Below are 18,099 nucleotides of genomic sequence, written 5' to 3' on the forward strand. Positions count from 1 at the left end.
CCTGGGGGGGGGGGGGGGGCAGCAAAAACATTCCATTAAGAGTCTCACTCTTAAATCTAGAAAGAAAAACAAAACAGAAAAAGTAGAAAAAAATTAGATGCCCCCACTCAGCCAACTGATTCTTAAGGTGATAACTTTTAGTAAAAAAAATAGAAAAGATTTTTCTTCAATGGGTATTTATATTATCAAAGCACTTTTAAAAACCAAAATTGGGCCTGACCAGGTGGTGGCGCAGGGGATAGAGCATCGGACTGGGACACAGAGAACCCAGGTTGGAAATCCCGAGGTTGCTGGCTTGAGTGTGGGCTCATCCAGCTTGAGCACAGGTTCACCAGCTTGAGCGAGGGATCATACACATGACCCTATGGTCGCTGGCTTGAGCAAGGGGTCACTCGCTCTGCTGGAGCCCCCCCCCCCTCAAGGCACACATGAGAAGCAATCACTGAACTAAGGAACTGCAATGAAGAATTGATGCTTCTCATCTCATCTCCCTTCCTGTCTGTCTGTCCCTCTCTCTGATTCTCTCTGTCTCTGTCAAAAACAACAACAAACAAACCAAAGTTGGCAAGTTTAAAAGATTTCCAACTGCATTTAAGGAACAAGAGTTCCTTATTTTGCAGTATACGCTATCTTTGATCAAATAGTTATTTAAAACAATTATTATAACTTAAATTACTTCCAAGAGCAATTTTCTATATTAATACCTAACATCATATTCCCAAAAATATTTTTATGGTTGTTTGGTCAATATATTAATTTAAAAAGGCTAAAATCAACTGCAAAATAAACAGCAATCTTAAGAATTATCTTTTGCTTCACAACTAAGATTAGTAATGCAGATTCCACTGCTTAACATAATTCTGAAAAAGAGATATAACTAATGATATTCAGTTATTAAATGTTATTCTCAAAAATACTTCATAAATAAAAATCTACCACCCACCCCCACCCTCAGTATCTTAGCCACCAAAATAAAAAACAAAAATCTTAAAAAAAACTGTCTCATCATGCTGACTTGACCTATCTTTGAGCACTTTAGATTAAAAAAATTTGTTAACTCTGCCTAGTTACATAGGGTTACAGGCTTAGTCTACTCACACAGTTGAGGTTGATGAGCAAACAGCTGTCCTTTATCTTGAGGCAGAAATTAGCTTCCTGCCTCCCCTATCCTCATAAGCAGCTACTTAAAAGTTTGAGTTTTATGCAAGAAAACATTTTAAAGCCTTCAGTGTTTTATTGTAGCAGACTTCAGATTCATTCCTGTAACACAGTTAACACGAAACAGAGTTGAGACAGTTAAAATGGACTATGTACATGTTAATTGTCTAAAATTTTAAGGATTGCTTTCAATATTTCAACTATATAAAAAAAGGTTGCTGAGGTACAATTAAGAAGTGAAATAATTTCAAGTGGTATTTGATAATAATGTCTACTGTAAAAATATGTAGCTTTATTAACATAGAGATTTTTCTTCACCAGGCCACAAGCTAGGTGAGCTAGGTGAATAAGGATTACTTTTTATAATCATTTGTATGCAAATTAAGTGAACTAGGTATTTTTCTATTTTTCTAAAGTTTAGCTAACTTATTTAGCATAAACAGCTAAATAACAACTAAAAAGTAACTTTCACAGTTAATGGAGTGACTTCAGTGTCCCAAGAATACCCCTTGGGACCCCACTAACTGAGAAGGATGACATTCTGGCCCTGCTATGGCAGAAGGAGACGCATTTCTGACATTTACTCTAAAAATTTACAGCACGTTCCCCCCAGATTCAATTTCTACAGCACCATTGTTGCTCTAGATTACTCATGTTAGAAGGCTTCTGTGAAAATAAAACTACCTTCTATCAAAATATCCTAGAATACCCAGATAACTACTTTCCCCCTACATATAAAATGTTGGCCTCAATTTTTATAGTAAGTTTTAGGAAAAAACTTTAGGATTCCACAAATATAGTGAACTTAATATTTATATTAGCAACATGGCTTAAAAACACCATGAGAAATAGCATCCAAACACTAGCATTTCACAGATTTTTAAGGTATTGTTTAATGCTGGAATATTTATTGCACCTTTGCTATGCCCTAAAAGATAATTAAAGGTTTCAGGGCTCATTAGAAATAACGCAAATGTTTCTTTATACTCATACTGTACATGTAAGTGATTTAAGATCTCAGGCTCTGGCTAGGTAGCTCAACTGATTAGAGTATCAGTCTTATGAACCAAGGTTGTGGGTTCAATCCTGGTTCAAGGCACATACAAGAATCAACTAATGAATGCATAAACAAGTAGAGGAATAAATCAATGTTTCTCTCTCTCGAAAATAATCTAACAAAAATTTTTAAAAGACTTCATAAAAAAATTTTCACACAAGTTAAAAGTATTTGTCCAAAAGTCTGTGCTTCGGTGGAACTTATTAAAACCTTCTGATTTTCATGGCAGGTTAAAGTAAGCCTACTGTAATACAACACAATGACTAAAAGAATAAATTGTACTAATCTTGGGCTATATAACAGAAACTTACTCTCTATGTAATAAAAATTAAACATTTATTGAGTAACTGAGGTAAAATTACCAAAGAATACTACAATTCTTTGTGGATCAAAGTTTCATGAGGAATAGTATATATATTTTAAGTCTCTAAGGATCTCCCCACAAATTACTTACTACCAAAAGAAAAACAGTAACTTTTAAGTGGAAGAGTCTGGTAGATTCCACATTAACCAAAAGATCGCAATCGTTATCTCCGATGACAATGATGGGACGCATGGACCTGTGCCTCCAATGGGACACATGGACGGGCACACATCGCTACTACAGCATTTCTGCCAAAACTGCATCTCCTAAAACTGATCACAAGGACACATCAGACAAACCCCAACTGAGGGAGAATCCGTAAATAAATGGTCTGTCATTCTTCCAAAATGTTTACGATCATAAAAGACAAAGAAAAGCTAACAAAATGTTTCTGATTAAATGAGAATAATGACACGACAACTAAATGCAATCAATGATTCTGGGTTGGATCCTGGACCAGGGGAAAATCTATAAAGAACATCACTGGGAAAACCAGAGAATCTGAATGTGGACTATATTACTATATTAAAGAATTATATTAAATCAATAAAAAAATAAAATCAATCAATAAATAATTGTATTATATTATGTCAGTGTTAAATTTCCTTAATTTGATAACTGAAATGTCCCTGAAAATATGAGAATGCCTTTATTCTTAGGCAAATATACATCTAAGTAATAACATAATAAAGGGACATGATGTGTGCAATTTATTCTCAAATAATTCAGAAAAAAATAACATCACAGAGAATGACCAAGCAAACATGGCAAAACATTAACAATTGGAGAATCTTGCCAAAGGGTATATGAGACTATTTATGTCATTAATGCAACTTTTTATACATTTCCTATTACTTATAAGTAATATCTGAAAAAATAAACATTTGAACCTGACATTCTAAGGATTCTGAACACATAACAGGAACCATATATCCTATCTTATCTTCATGCCAAACACCAATCCAACAGCAATCAAAAGTGGTTTGTGGGCCCTGGCCAGTTGGCTCAGTGGTAGAGCATCGGCCTGGCATGCAGGAGTCCCGGGTTTGATTCCCGGCCAGGGCACACAGGAGAAGCGCCCATCTGCTTCTCCACCCCTCCCCCTCTCCTTCCTCTCTGTCTCTCTCTTCCCCTCCCACAGCCAAGGCTCCACTGGAGCAAAGTTGGCCTGGGCGCTGAGGATGGCTCTACTGTCTCTGCCTCAGGCGCTAGAATGGCTCTGGTCACAACAGAGCAACGCCCCAAATAGGCAGAGCATCGCCCCCTGGTGGGCATGCCGGGTAGATCCCGGTCGGGCGCATGTGGGAGTCTGACTGACTGCCTCCCCGTTTCCAGCTTCAGAAAAATACAAAAAAAAAGTGGTTTGTGAAACCTGACCAGTGGTGGCACAGTGGATAGAGCGTCAGCCTGGGACACTGAGGTCCTTGGTACAAAATATGGTGGTTGCTGGCTTGAGTGTAGGCTCAACAGCTTGAGCACAGGGTTCTGGCTTGAGCCCAAAGGTCACTGAGTTAAAAGTCTAAGGTTGCTGGCTTGAGCAAGGGGTCACTGGCTTGGCTTGAGCCCCCCTGATCAAGGAACATATGAGAAGCAATCAATGAACACAATGAACAACTAAAATGACACAACTACAAGTTGATGCTTCTCATCTCTTATATTCTCTCTCTCTCTCTCTCTCCCTAAAAAAAGTGCTATTTATTTAATGACCTGTTCAATGAATTATGAGAAACAGTGCTCTTGTTTCAAACATCCAATGTGGTGGCTAAATGACAGTGTTTGACTCAGTGGATCTGTGTCAACTGCACATCTGCCTCCTCTCAACCTTGTTATTCTACTGTCCCCTTCCCCAAACCACACTGCAGTTAGAGAGAAATTCTCTAACAGAACACTGCTGTTCTTCAATTGGGAACACAGCGGTAGAGGTGTTTCTCCTAACAACTCCAAATTAAGTTAATTTCTGGTATTGTCAGGCACAAAGTGGAACCAAAGCAAGAGATAATGTGTGTTCAATAACATACAAGGAAAATATCAAAAACAAACAGAACTCAGTAAAACCAATAAAAAAGCCGAGGAAGCACACAGTCACTACAGAGCACCTAGAAAAGACAAGGCACCAGAATGTTAAGCCCTGAGAAGCTAAAAAACAAATAGGTAACAAAGAAACATTCGGTGGCATTAGCCATGAAAAAAAGAGAGGAAAGAAAAGAGGGAGAGAAAACAAACAAAAGAAAGAAAACAGAGAGGGAGAATATGATTTAAGAAAATACGAAGATTTTTCTGTCTTCCCTACCAAAAAACTAAGAAGCAAAGTCTTACATTTAACCTAGAGCAAAGTTCCACTCTTGGGTATTTACACCCATGTCCACACAATGACTTGTACTTGAATTTACATAGTGGCCTTATTTGAAAGGGCCAAGAACTGGAAACAATCCAAATATCCATCAAACGGCAAATGCATAAACAAATTGTGAAATAGCCACACAATGAAATACTATCCGGCCACAGAAAATGAACTGCTGATAAACTTGACCACCTGGGTGAATCTCTGAATCATTATGCAAAGTGAGAGAAGACAGATAAAGCAGACCACATTATATGTGACTCAGTTTATATGAAATGCTACAAAAAGCAGTTCCAGGGCCAAGGGCAGATTTAACTCCAAAGGGACACAAACTTTTTGGGGTAATGGAAATGTTCCATGTTGTGATTATGGTGGTGGCTTTCTCCTTCACTAATACACTAATACAGCACACTTAAAATTAGTAAATTTTATTGAATGCAAATTTACCTCAATGAAGCTGAATAAAAAATATAATAGGACAAAAAAATGGAAACAGACCTATCTTGATTCAAAACTATGACTCAGTTATACCTGTGCTCTGTAGAGGGTAAGTATTCCAGGCTGAGTTAAGTCAAGAGGAGCTATATAACTGAAGAGTTCAAGTTTCTGCAAGTACAGTGTTAGTTTTCCACTAAGCAAATATTTTATATTTTTATTTATATGTTAAAATAATTTTCTAACTAATTATCCTCATTACTGACAAGTAAAACAAACTTTTCTTTCTTATCTTCACATCCACTTCTTAATCATTTCAACAATTTGAACATGATCTGGTACCCTGAACAAGATGAACTTCGGATTTTTTTTAAAAAAAATAACATGTTTACAATATGCATAAAGCGTGAATTGGAGCTTGAACATGGTTTATCACCAATTTTTAAAGTTATGTGTGTGTGAGAGAGATTATAATTCTGAAAAATTCTACTAAACATTATTTGCTAGTTTTAGATTTTAAAGTATAACTGACATTATGTAATTTATTGCATTTCAGCAAAAGATACCTCCCAGATAATAGCAGCATTGCTTATCCTTTCATCAGGAATCACTCTGAATGTTTCCTAATTCTTCCAAAAAATACAGAGAAGGCAATTTTCCTGCCCTTCCTTACTCAATCATTAAAGTTACAAAACAATCCATGTTCATAAAGAGTTTTCAGTTTTTAAGATAAGAACTCCTATTTTTCAAAAAATGTTCATCTCTTGAATAGATTAGTCACCAGTATTCAAATATAAAAACCTAAAGATTAACTTACAGTAAATTGGGTAATGTGAGGCCAAGAGATTTCTTCACAGAACCTAAAAGAATTTTAAAGTATTAAGAAAAACTGTAATTTAAATTTTTTACTTGTTCACCACAAAGTTAAAATGCACAAAATAATAGCTTTTTTCCTTTTCTAAGGAAGAATAGCTTTTAACTTAAACAATTCATAGCGAAGTTGCCAAGATAGCCTAACCTGTGGTGGCACAGTGGATAAACCATCAACCCGGAATGCTGGTTCGAAACCTAGGGCTTGCCTGGTCAAGGTACATAGGAGAAGCAACTCTGAGTTGATCCTTTCTTCTCCTTGGCCCCCTCCCCTCTCTCTCCTTTCTCTAAAAATCAATAAATAAAATCTTTAAAAAAAAAGTTGCCAAGATAAAAACCTTCAGTGAAACCATTCTCTTATAGCTGATTATGTGCAGAGCTGTGAGAAATACAAAAATATAAGACACAAATCCAGCCTCAGTGAATTAGGTGGAGATCCCCTCTCCCACAACTCTTCACATTTAGAAGTTTGAGTGAATTAAAATGTTACTACCCATCTAATAAAAATTTTAATTTTGAATAATGGATATGTTTTAAATATCATGTTCAGTGAGGATACATACAACTTATTTTTTTAAAAGTACCCAACAACAATCAAGTCATTTTCCCCCTATAAATCCTCTTGTATTCATCCTGGTTAACAGTTATCTTGCAGAGAAATACTACTTGTTGCAAATGGAATAAATTTATACTGCTCACAAAAATTAGGGGATCAAGGAACATACAGATACTCCAGTACTTTTAGCCTTTGAATAGTGCATTTTCACCAATGAAATAAAAATTGGTTTTGCATTTTATTTGCATAATTGAACAACTTTCTTTGACTTGTTTGCTTTTCTGATGTTCAATAAAAAAAAGTCAAATGCTTTTTTTAATTGCTTCATATTCGGCCCTGGCCGGTTGGCTCAGCGGTAGAGCGTCGGCCTGGCATGCGGGGGACCCAGGTTCGATTCCTGGTCAGGGCACATAGGAGAAGCGCCCATTTGCTTCTCCACCCCACCCCCCTCCTTCCTCTCTGTCTCTCTCTTCCCCTCCTGCAGCCAAGGCTCCATTGGAGCAAAGATGGCCTGGGCGCTAGGGATGGTTCCTTGGCCTCTGCCCCAGGCGCTAGAGTGGCTCTGGTCGTGGCAGAGCGACACCCCGGAGGGGCAGAGCATCGCCCCCTGGTGGGCAGAGCATCACCCCTGGTGGGCGTGCCGGGTGGATCCCAGTCGGGGGCATGCGGGAGTCTGACTATTTCTCCCCGTTTCCAGCTTCAGAAAAATACACACACACAAAAAAATTGCTTCATATTCATTTTGAAATATCCCCTAATTTGTGTGAGTAGTATATATGGAAAAAACTAAGCAAAAAAATATCACTTCTTAGAAACTAAACACATGTCAATGTCTAAGTCACTTTCCTGGTCCAAGTTAGGCATGTAATTTTGATAACACTGCATTTCAGGGGCCATATACCTTGTTCAACACTGTATTTCTAGTACCAGGCACACCTGCATAGAACATACTGCGCAGAACGTACAAACATTTGAGTGCACTCAAATGTTTATACAATCAATTAACATTTGACTCTCGCTGTATCCACATCACAAAAACAACCTCTGAATCCCTAATATAGCAACTATAGGAAATCCAATCACCCAAGTAAAAATCAAATTAGCAGAGTCTTGTTCATCTTAAATTTTTAGGATCAATCAGGGAATGTTTTAACAGTGCGGAACATACTAATCCAGTTTAAATGAACTCTTTTCCTCCTTCCAGGCCATTAAATAGCCAGTAGTAGATTAATTGTTGACAACCTAAAAATAATATGTATGCTAGCTGACAAGTCTGTGTTTAAGACTTTCTGATTTGTATTATATTCTCTTCAAGAATTTGATGGCAATCATGGGTCATTTTAAAAAGACAGAACAAAAGGTGTATACAAGTACAATTGAAGGAGTCTTCTTTCACACTCATTAAGACACCCTATTCGTGTATTTTCATTATTTCTGATGCTGAAAAAAACCCCAAGCAATTTGACAAATTTTCAAGTTCCCTTAATTAGGATAAAAAGTAGAAGAATATTAGCTCTAAAACTACTTAGGAATCAACACTGAACCCTGCACTGATCTGGTTTTAACGTGATATACAGATCACCTTGGTAATTTTAGGTCCCAATGTTCACAGTACCTGACTCACGTGGTTTGGCCGGCCTACATCAACCATTCCAAAAAGGCTTTTCTTTTCTGTTTCAATGTGCAGTTATAAAATACAAAATAAATTGCTCGGCACCATACTCTTTGAAGCCACTTAGCATTCAGGGGGAAGTTGTTTCCACTTCATCAACAATGTGCCCTATTTATTTACTGGCCTCCTTATTTGCTGGCTTTCAATCTGCTGGATGAGGGCCAAGTGGCTCCAGCATAGACCTTGATATAGTTATTGCTAGGAAGTTAAAAGTCCCAACGACCTGGTTTTCTGTCAGACAGATCCAACGACCAAAGTCTGACTTAAAATTTCAAGAAAAAGCATGTTTAAAAAGTCAGAATTTTCCTGAATTGGTCACTAAACATAATTTCCCTAGATAACCTTTACATCGGGTGTTGCAAATGCGTGGATTCACAGCATCAGAAAACTGCACGTTCCTAAGTCCTTCTCCACAACTACTGGATCAATTTCTGGAGGCTGCGCCCAAGAATCCGCACACTCCAACAGGCTCCTAAGGATTCTCGGGCTCAAGTTTGAGAACCACTACCTTAGGAACCTACTGTAAAATATTACTTTAGCACAAAACACAGAAAGTACATATTTACAGTTGAAAGAAAAATGGTTTCAAATAACTGCAAAGGTTATTTGAAATACTTGAGAATAATTTAGGTCACCTACATTAGGTCAGAGGCTGCATTTCAAAAGAAACCTCTCAAAAAACAATGGTTTTCCACTATAAAATTTGGAGAATCACTATATAAATTTTAGCAAGTGCTTTTTTTGCTGGCTAGCTGCAAGAAAACAAGGTCAATACTAATAACAATACCTGGGAGGGAACAAGTGGTTTTACCTTTCCAGCATTTAGCGATCATGTAAAGAGTATCAATACAGACACCTGCTACTCAATTTGGGGACAAAAAAGTGAGTAGCTACTGAGATTTGGTATTCATGAGGGAAAGATACATTATAAGTTTTAAGCAATTATCTAAAAAAAATTAGAGGATAATTTTGTATTGTACTTATGAAAGCTAAGTAATGCAATCTCTTCAAATTATAAATTATCTTATTATAACATGTAACATTTAAAACATATTAAACAAACTGTAATTTTGCATTTTTATTATTTTAAAAAGCAGCAAGATTACTTTGGATAATAAAATATGCCAAATTAAAATTTTGAGGAGTATGGCATTTCCTGCCTCTAAATATACTTTAATTGTTAAAAAAAAACACAAACCAAAACAAACATACAAACAAAAAGACACCCAAAACTTCTGCTTTTATAATGGGCAACCATGGATTTTTATTAAAACTTTGTAATTGCATTAACTCCCGACCTAAGGGTAAGAATTCAACTCTTCAAAGAAGACAATTTTCAAAAGTTCTATCCACTTGATCTTTTACCACCAAGATACTTTTAAAGTTATAGATGAAAAAGGCTTTTTCTTTTTTTTTTTAAGCCCAATGGAGGTCTTTTTTTTGCCTAAATATATATTAGAGTAGTAGAGAAGAAGAGTAAAGAAATATAATATTTGAAATGGAAAATGAGTCCAACTCAAGTATTTCTAAGTTTACCTCAAATTTTTTCTAGATGAGATTAGCTGTAGTATTTTACTTTTCTGATATATTTGATATGAAAAAATATGTGTAGCCTGTTTTCCTACCTGTAAGTTGGTCAGCAGCTTATATGACTCGTGTTCTAGGCACATACTTCATGCACCTGAATGCAAAAATGGACACAAGGTCCAGGTTACTTGATACTTAAGGAGGTCAGCAGCATTTCAAATCACTCAAAATGCTTTTTCACACTTTGCCTAATCTTCCTCTTACACAACTTGGTCTCAAGCTTTTATTAAATGTGAGGAATTGAACAGCTTTGAAATTAAAAATTTACCACATATGGAAAACTACTTTTATTTTCCCTGCGTTTCATTTTTTTACTTTCCTATATTCTGCACATTCTATAATGCCTATCTTTTCTTGAAATGTTCAAAAAAATTGTCAAAAATGGTTTCCTCAAATCACTTTTAGACTAAGGCAAAAAAATTTTCAGTATGCCCTAGGGCCTAGGAGAAACTGCATGAGATGGAGTAGTGTGGGGAAAAACGGCTGCACAATTAGCTAGGGCCAGCTTAGGGAGCCACACAGTTTACGGGTGAAGAGGAAGGGCTTCGGCCAAGTTCGGTTCAAAGTGTGGCCTCTCTTATCATCTAAGACAGCCTTGAACCAATGAGCCTTTCTAAAATGCCTCACTGATTAAACAAAGGTAACAATACTTACCTCTTTTAAGGTTGTTTGGGGACTGACTGCCTCAGATAATGTTTTGCACAAAATCAGCTGGTATTGTTATTTACTCTAGCTAGTTAAGAAAGTTCAAAGGGCAACAAGGAACCGGAAAAAAAATTGAAGCCGAGACAGACTTGACTGCACAATGAAGATTGTATTACTATACAAAAGCCCAAACTGGAAGTGAAGATCAGTTAGAAAGCTGTTTACTCTACTGAAAAACCATACTGTGGCCTATAATGAGATGAAGGAAAAACAAATATAGAGTTTAGAGATACTATTATTTAAAACTGATAGGAAGTTGTGGCTACCTGGGAATGAAGGAGGAGGAAGATCAGAGTGATACCCAGGATCTGGCTTCGATGGCAGTATCACCCACAGGCTGCACCACGAGGGGGAACGGGGTGACAGATACTGTTGGGAGGACAAAATAAGCAGTTAAGTTTAGCCTTGTTGAATTCAATGTAGGTATGAAAAGAAACATTTATAAGCTGGATGAATATGCATCTCCAGTATAAACAAAAATATTCGGACTTAACAAAGAGATCTTGGAACCATTAATACATAAGTATGTTAACCAAACACAGGGTACTGAGGATTACCCAAGAGGTACAGTGAAAACAGTGGTAAGGTCAGAATTCTATGAAAGTCCAATACTTAATGGTTGTCAAGAGGAAACATTTGCAAAGGCCAGCACAAACAGGAGGTGACCCAGGCAGTGTCATTCAACTAATCGGAAGAGTTTCAAGAAGGAAAATGTTATCAACAAAAAAGTTACCTCCTAAAACATTTACCAACTTTTACAAAGAAGTCATACAGGAAATACACTGCAAAACTGTCAAGTCCTCCTCTTAGGGAGCACAGAGAGAACTTATAATACTACGCCACTGGTTCTAGGTTCTTTCAAGTTTTACCAATTTTTATTGCCCAATAAAAATGTCCCTTTGGGTCTTAGAAAAAAATTCATTGTGTTCCCCTTGAAAAGAGACTAACAATAGACTTTCAATGCAGTTAATATCCCCTCTAGATCAGTTTTTTCTCCATTCTAAAAGAAAAGAGAGCTATCACTATTCTCACCTTGCCTCAATATTACATCATTTAAAGAGTTTTCTTCTCCCTCTAGAAAACTGGTCTCTACCCTTTGAAACTTATATACTAAAAGGAAGGCCTAGATACCCCTGGCTCTCTCACCAGAGACAGCAGAGATAATACAGCAGAGAAACTATTACAATGGATTCTCCAAGTTCTAGTGTTCCCTTTACTTCGGGCATCCATTAAAATGTAATCTACAGCAGCCCTGGCCAGTTGACTCAGCGGATAGAGCATGGGCTCCACCTGCGGTCATGGGGATGGGAGGGGTGGTGGGTTCATCCCCAGTCAGGGCACACAGGAGAAGCAACCACTGTTTCTCTTCCCTCCCCTCTCTCCCCTCTCTTTCTTTTCCCCTCTCCCAGCCAGTGGCTCCATTAGGCTGAGCATCAGCCTCAGATGCTAAGAATAGCTCATTGATTGGAGCATTGGCCCCAGATGGGGAATGCTGGGTGGATCTGGGGGGCATGTCAGACTCTGTCTCTCTACCTCCCCTCCTCTCACTTAAAAAAAAAAAAAAAAGTAATCCACTGTATAGCCAAACTTGAAATGATTTTCACTAAAATTATATTTACAATTATCTTCATCTCTACCTGGCAGCAATAAAATTAACCTGTTAAGAAGAAAATTAAATACATTTTCTCTAATGCAGAGCCAAGGAAATATTCATGACAATAAATATTTAAGTACCAACACAAATTTTTAAGTATTCGAGTGAAACTCAATTGTTCTATTTATGAATATTTATCTGTATAAATTCTGACACATCAAGCAAATTTAAATGTATAGAACATGTATTTCATGAGTATTTTTTCACTAATTAACAGTAATGAGTTTAAGTCTTTTTTTCTAATCCAAGAAAACCAAAGTGTATATAGAAAATTGAACTTTTCATTTTCAAGTATAACAAACAAAATAGACATAAAAAAACTTTCTCTCAAAGTAACCTACATTAAGTTATAAGTAAACTGAAATAAAAATTTACAGATAAGTTAAAATTATTTAAATTGCAAAATGAACTAGGCAAAGTCAAGATTACACATGCTCAACTACTGGTTGCATCAAGGAGTCAGAGCTAACCCGTGACTTACTATTGCCTCCCATTTATAAAGTATATTAGTATTTTTAATTATCTTGATTTTTGCTTTAAAACAACTTTTCAAGTTTATTCTGGAACAGTAGTTAACAAGTTCATAACCTGAACAGTTACAGCCTATGCCATGTCATAGACGAGCTGGCAAGAGTCCACATAATCAGCAGTGATTGCCAAACAAAGAATGCTCTTCAAGACAAACAGGAGCAGCATATCTAGGACCACCATGTGTATGCAGCCATCTAACCTTTCACTGAAAAACTGTGAAATACTAGGAACGTGCTGATATACCATTTTAAATCCTAAATCTGTATATACATATTCTGCATTGTATTTTAAAAATTCAGAAATGTTCAAGAGTTATTCCTATCTGTTCAGGGACAGGTCAAGTAATATTAACTGGCACTGTTCCGCCCCCCCCCCCCCCAAATGTTTGAGATATTTTCTTGGAAGAAAATATTTCTTCTGGTATGTGCTTCCCAGAAGAATGTACTCAGGAAAAGCTGACATGAACCACAGTGCCAGTGTAAAATAGTAAGCCCTGTCTATGTGAATAGCAACATATGTAATAAATACAGCAATATATGTAATAAGTAAAATACCCAACAAAGATATAATTGCTCACTTTAGATAAAAATTTCCCCAATTTCCTTCAGATAATTTTAATGACCAGAAAATGGATTTAGATCTATCTACATATTGGAAAATGGAAATTGAAATAGGCTATTAGTTTAGGTAAAATGAATCAACCAGTCAGAGGGCTTTAGAGGCACATTTTAACAGGACATTGAAGAGGCTACCATTAAAGAAATTTTGAAGTACATCCCGCTGGTGGCAATATAACCTAGTATATACCTTTTTTGAAAAAATAATATGGCCAATACAGTGTTCATATCCTTTAATCTAGGTAAGCCCACGCCAGGAGATTTTTCCAAAGCGAATAAATCATTAAAAAAAAAAAAGATGAAAATATTTTTAAATTTACACATAGACATCTGTTCAATGCAATGCCATTTTAAACAGTGAAAAATAAGGAACCGTCTATATATAAAACAGACAAAAGCCTAGGTAAAGTAAGCTCCCACTAACAAAAGAATTATATAGCAACAGGAATTAAAACAAATTTTAACAACAGATGATATAGTGTAGTAAAAAAAAAGCTGCATTTTACAATTATGGGAAAAATACAAGACTATGGTAGGGTATAGAAGAAGAAAAAAATAAGACCACCACACAGATCTTGTGAATAGGTGACTTTTCTTCTTCTTATTATATTAAACAATAAATAGAGCAGAAAAGGACAAATTAAAAACCTCTGCATGATCTGGAAGAAAAAGCATAGCACATACAAGTATTACAGTGACTGAAATGCTTAGCTAGTGGTTGGGCTGATTATTCAAATGAACTTTACACCTTAATTTCTATGAAATCAAAGAACAACAATATCAAGAAAAACGGTCTCTAAAGAAAACTTTTGATACTGAAACACAGTATGGTTATTTTTTAAGGAAGACATGTCAACAGATCCATAGGTACTTTTAAAAAAAAGTTTTGGGAGCCTACCTATAGGTCTTAGAAATATATCCCCCATTCATTTCCTATTTCAAATGAAGTTAATTACTTATCTATGCCTTTGAAATAAATAGTCTGAATGAAGGAGAAAGCAGTTTTACCTCGTTCTATGTAAAATAAATCAATGACTTTTATAAAAAGAAAGCTAAAATTATTGAGCATATTAAAAATGCCAACACTGTTAAATTTTATTGAAGTTTAAAAGGGGGGATGTACAGGGGATAAAAAATAAAAATTAAATACCGGCATTTCAGTTCTTTAAAAAAAAAAAGAATTAAGCCTACCACATTTCTTTTAGCAACTTAATATCTTAAGTTTAAGGAAAATGACATATCAAATCGACCTCCTCAAGATGTCATTTATAAAAACTGACAAATGACTGCTCAAACATCCAGTCCAAGAGCAAATGACAATGATTTTGATTCAAACATTTTTTTACATGACACTCAAATTCTGTACTAAAAATAATGATAAAAGAAAGTCAAGTTTGATTCTCTGAACATCTATTTCCTGTCCAAAGAGCCCTTTTGTTCTGCTTCCCTGCTTAATTTTAATGTTCAGTCTGCATCAGAAAACAGCAACAATGACAAAACCTGGCGGACACAGAAGCATAAAGGAGCAAAAGTGTAAAATTAAGGATCATTAAAAGATTAGAACAAAAATCCTACCAACAAAACCTCCACAATTTTCTGTTTGCTTCACCTCAGATTAACTTCACTTGAAGCTGTACCCAAAGCAACCAAACCTGAACATCAAGCTCCACCTTCTCTGAGTCTAGTGGCTGAAGAGCGAAATCTCCTCCCTGTTAGTGAAACTAGTAATTGTGATTGGATGCAGCTAATATCCATTATTTTAAAGAACTTTTCCTTGCTAGCAGGTTAGGTTAAACACACTAAAACCCCATGGCTAAGCTGGTTTCTTAAAGAAACAGTAGGTAATGTTTCAGTTTTCCCATGCTATGCTGTTTGCTTACTCTTTTGTCTGGATAAAAATAAATAAACTAACAGCCGTGGTACCTCACGAAAGTAGCTGTAGTTTGCAGTTCAGGGACCAACTGTTTAAAATACAATGCTTTTAACCTAAATAATTTAATATTTTTACAAAGCTATGAAGAAGTTATGCTTCATAAAGACAAGATACCTTTTTCAATAAAGCTCACATTTTCCCTGAAAATTTTAGAATGGCACCAGAAAATACACGGCAACATCTTGCTAAAAGGCACAAAACAATATTTTCTCTAAGACTTACACAGAAGACCGTAACTTAAGTGAAAATACATAGAATTTCTAGGCTACCTATCAAATTCACTGATACTTATGTTCTCAGTATAACTAGAGTAAAATGTTCCTTCATATCAACAATTGATATTTCTACTTAAAATTGGAAAAAAAGAGGCAGAAGTATTATTTCTCTATTAGCATATTTACAAATCTGAGGATGTGTGTTTTGCCAAAGTTAATACTTATGTACAGCAAATGATATAAAATAGTTAAAGGCAACTTGTTTTAATGACATGTTCAGGTAAAAAGTTTAGGATGCCTTGTTGTTGTTTTTTTTGGTGTTGTTTTTCAAATAAGGGTGGACACTATTTTGCACCCTACTTACCACTTTAAGGTGGCAAGGGCACCCTAAGATATAGCTGAAGGGTGTGCTCCCCTTGAAATACTAAATTATATTAAATGTTATTTTTACTACAGAGTTTCTAAAAAGAGTATATGGGCACTCTGATTATTAAACAAAAAAGACCTTCTGTCACTTTAAATAAGTTGCTATATTTTACTATATATTTATTTAATTAAAACTGCTTGTTTTAGTAGCTTGGCCCATCAAATGTTAACTCCAGCATTAATCATTACGTGATTAAGAAACACTGACCTTGTTCAGTAAGTATAATTTTCACCTCTGCCAAAAATATACTTTCATTACATTCATATAAAGAATTTTTTAATTTAAATTTACCATTTTTAAAATTCAAAATCTTGCAAGCATTCTTCCTCAAAGAAAATTCATACATTATAACACAAAGCCAACAAGCTTGTTTTGACTATAAAGAGAAGTCTTTGTATGAAAGTGAAAATTCACATAATTGCAACTAGACATGAATATGGAGCAATACCCGGCCGAAGCCCAAACAGCTGCACAATCTATTATGCCTTTTAAGTGGACAAATTGAAAGAGCCAATTCACAGAGGTCTAGTCCCAAGATCCTTTGCAGGGATTCACTGCTTTGAATGCCCAGCACTTCAGGAGTCAAGTTCAGGTGGTCTTCCCACTGTGTGGACACTCTTGCAAAAGAACACAGGGAGCCGAAGAGGTACACGAGCAAACACCGGATACAATACAATAATTTGAGTTACAGCATGAAACTTGAGAGAACTGGTTTTAGATGGCCCAAATTTTACAGGGTTACAGAAAAAGAGATAGCAAACATTTTAATCTTAAAAACTGGCAGCATAAAATCAGTTGACAGTGATGGGAACCAAATAAACCTTTGGTCGGACACAGTTTTTCACTTCAAAGTTAATTATTTGTAGAAAACAGGCACGTATTAAAAACACTAATATAACACCAAAACCACTCTCAATCTATAACCAAAAGAAAAGAGAAAGATTTAGCTGTTCCAGATTGTGCAAAGATCTTCAGGCTCGCCTTGAAAGAAGTTCAAAGTGATAATTATTCATCTTAGGGTGGCTCACCCGTTAAATTAAAGGGTACTATATTCTACTTCTATCAGTAGCAGAAGAAAACTGCAAAAAATAAAAGGAAAGCATTATCACGACAAGATTATTTAACAACAATATTGCTTCATAGGAACACAGTGTCTGCAAAGCTCCAAGACTCCCTAACTGAATGTGACAATATACCACTTTCTGAACATCATGTAGTCAAAGGACTTATTGTATATTCTTTGTGGGAGCTTGGAGGTTTCCCAAACCTATCAAATAAAAACAATTTACAAGAGAACAAGCTGTTGAACAACTTGGTCTCGTTTCACTTTTGATTAAAAAGGCCCTATACAAAGAATCAATACCTAGACTATTAGGAATAACTTATAGTACAAAGAGAGAAAAGTGAAAACTTCCTTAGAATTTTACAGGACTGAGAATAGCTCAAACTGTTCTTCCTACAACAGAAATGGATCTTTGGCATCACCCCTGGGCACTACAGGTGGTTCACACAGATAAAAGGACTCCCCTGACATTAGCAAAATATGACTGGGATCACTAAGGATGAAGTAGGGAAACTCCAACTAATGGAGAAAACAAGCAATTAAAAAAAATATTTCCCTGATATATACACAGCCTACAAAAGTGAGGTAAGTGTTTGAGCTTGCAATTCCTAATGTGTATCTTCTAACTCAAAAAGGAAAAATACCCCAAAACACAAGAGCAGTATGGGAAGAGGGGGAAGGTGGTAACAGATTATTCAGCAAAATACTAAACACAGAGGAAACAAATAGTTAAGAAACCAAAAATCTAGGTGAAAGAGATCTCTTCCTATGAGTCTGTAAATCACTTACTAAAGGTCAATAATAAATGTAAATTAAAAAGGAACAGGGATCACAATATTGAGACCAAAGTATAATAAGTAAAAAGCATTCATAATCCTCAACTACTAAGATTAATGGTTATATATTTTCATGTG

General features: G+C 35.8%; 1 protein-coding gene across 22 annotated transcripts in view; it reads right to left on the reverse strand.

Annotated features, from left to right (window-relative positions):
* The window catches only part of ZFAND6 (zinc finger AN1-type containing 6), a 57,228-nt gene that overhangs the window by 30,975 nt on the left and 8,154 nt on the right, over positions 1–18,099 (reverse strand). For 7 of the 22 annotated variants that reach the window (XM_066355897.1, XM_066355883.1, XM_066355885.1 and 4 more), the window contains one exon: positions 11,012–11,114. The exons of 5 other annotated variants lie outside the window; for them this stretch is intronic. The gene's annotated coding sequence lies outside the window, so the exon portion shown is untranslated. Of the gene's footprint in view, positions 1–6,172; positions 6,216–10,078; positions 10,097–11,011; positions 11,115–15,122; positions 15,239–18,099 lie in introns of those variants that run through there. 10 more of the 22 variants (XM_066355875.1, XM_066355881.1, XM_066355896.1 and 7 more) reach the window with 5 other exon arrangements.

The sequence above is a fragment of the Saccopteryx leptura genome, chromosome 13 (genome assembly GCF_036850995.1).
Source record: "Saccopteryx leptura isolate mSacLep1 chromosome 13, mSacLep1_pri_phased_curated, whole genome shotgun sequence".
Lineage (NCBI taxonomy): Eukaryota > Metazoa > Chordata > Mammalia > Chiroptera > Emballonuridae > Saccopteryx > Saccopteryx leptura.